The sequence below is a fragment of the Tachysurus vachellii genome, chromosome 23 (assembly GCF_030014155.1).
Source record: "Tachysurus vachellii isolate PV-2020 chromosome 23, HZAU_Pvac_v1, whole genome shotgun sequence".
In the NCBI taxonomy this organism is placed as follows: Eukaryota; Metazoa; Chordata; class Actinopteri; order Siluriformes; family Bagridae; genus Tachysurus; species Tachysurus vachellii.
This window is the reverse complement of record NC_083482.1, coordinates 14,995,405-14,997,904: the sequence shown is the minus strand read 5'-3', so window position 1 is coordinate 14,997,904 and position 2,500 is coordinate 14,995,405.

Here is a 2,500-nt window from a genome sequence, read left to right as displayed (position 1 = left end):
GTCTGTCCGTCCATCCATCCTCCGTGTATCTATCCATCCATCCATTCATCTATCTATCTATCTATCTATCTATCTATCTATCTATCTATCTATCTATCTATCTATCTATCTATCTGTCTGTCTGTCTGTTCGCCCGCTGTGTATATGTCTGTCTGTCTGGATGTCTATCTATCTATCTATCTATCTATCTATCTATCTATCTATCTATCTGTCTGTCTGTCTGTCTGTCTGTCTGTCTGTCTGTCTGTCTATCCATCCATCCATCCATCCATCCATCTATCTGTCTGTCCGTCCATCCATCCTCCGTCTATCTATCTATCTATCTGTCTGTCTGTCTGTCTGTCTGTCTGTCTGTCTGTCTGTCTGTCTGTCTGTCTGTCTGTCCGTCCGTCCGTCCGTCCGTCCGTCCGTCCGTCTGTCTACCTTTAAAGTTTTATGTATATCATTTTGTGTGACTCATTTATCGAGACTTGGCAGGTGAAGATAAAAGCACAATTAGAAGTTTCTCTTTTTTCTGGATTAAACAGTAAACAGGAACTAACTGCAGGAACTAATGCTGTAAGAGAGGAACTACTAAAGCATCATATCATTCCGGGAATCGTTTAAGCCAAACGTTTGGATTCGTATCTTTACCTCATGGTGTCTAATAAATAAATAAAACAACGCTGTCACTGAAATGACCTACACAGGGAACAAACCACCGCAGCTTCAGGGTTCCTCATGAGTTCCTCTGAGGCTTGATGGTTCTAAAGAGGTTCCTTCTATGAACCACCGTAGATTCGCTCAGACAAACAAATCTTTAAATTGACTTTAATGATTTGTTTAAATATATAAAACTATTTAAATATATTAACCGGTGAACTTCATCACTATATTACTGACAAAAAAAAATAATAAAGTAAATTGAATAAATAATTATTTAGTAATAAGTGTAAAGTTTGTGTAAAAACTTTAATTTCTCAACAAGAAATTAATAGAATATTGTATTTGGGAAAAAGAAAATTATTATTTTATAATTTATTATTCATACAATTTTTTAAATATAAATAATCTATGTAAATATCAGGATTATCTTCTGTTTATTTAAAGAAAATCAATTTAAATAATTAAAAAAACATCATTTCATTTCATTTTTCATGTAATATATAATTTACACTGTTTACCAAAAAAGAAAAAAAAATACAAATTAAAAAATTTACAAAAAATATACAAATAATATCCACGTTTTTTTTTGTCAGTCTTTTGTTGCATTTTTATTATTTCTCTATTTCTATTATTTGCCTACATCAATAAAAAATAACATTTATTACTGCTTTGTTATTATCATATTTATAAGCTAAATATTCGAACTAGATGTCACGTAGTTATTTGTTGCGATGTTATAAATACCTAAATATTTACATTAAAGCTCGTGGTCACGTCTCTGTTCTGTCTGTGGAGGCGAGACGTGAGGCTTCAGACGTCACTGATAATCCTGCGTGATTTACCGTTTCTGCTTCGAGAGATACCAACAGGGAAGTGGTGATCAAGAGCGAATGGAGCTGTGTGTGTGTGTGTGTGTGTGTGTGTGTGTGTCCTTTTCATGTTGGAAGAAGGTGTAGATGGAGATAAAGTGAACTAATCTCCCATACTTAATCACTTATCTGAGTAAAAGAAGTGTGGTCATGTTTTACACACACACACACACACACACACACACACACACACACACACACCACACACATCCTTATGCCTATGAAAGCCTGAAAAAGTCCATCCCGAGTCCAATGCATTTCATTTAACAGTGAAAATCTTCCCAGACGTCGACGTGAACAGAAAGCTGTGACTCCGGAGCACAACATTCTCTCAGTAATGACTCCCTGCCTGCTTTTGGCATGAGGAAGCAGCAGGGTTAATGGGTGTGTTTGCTTCCTGATGTTCTGTGCCACATTGCAGAGTTTTCTGGCTCTCCTCGGTGCGCCGGGACAAAGACGGTTTGATTTGTGTGTGAACTCTGTGTTCCTTTAAGGCCTGAGGTCACAAACGCTTTAATCTGCATGTAATGTTTAAGGCTCTCGAGCATTTACTGACTTTTTCTGTGGTGTGTGAGATGGTCTCCAGAAAAGGAGTAATTAACCGCTTATGTCTCGTACACACACACACACACACACACAGGCTATTATAAGACTTCACTTTTCCAAAACTGTTTAATTCCTCCACACGTAAAAACATATACATTAAAATATTAACACACACACACACACACACACATATATTTGAAAACACACACATTTTTATATTAATGCACACACACACAGGCTCACACACTCACACACACACACACATATTTGAAAACACACACATTTTTATATTAATGCACACACACACAGGCTCACACACACATACTGTACACACACACATATTTGAAAACACACATTTTTATATTAATGCACACACACAGGCTCACACAAAAACACACACACACACACACACACACAGGCTATTATAAGACTTCACTTTT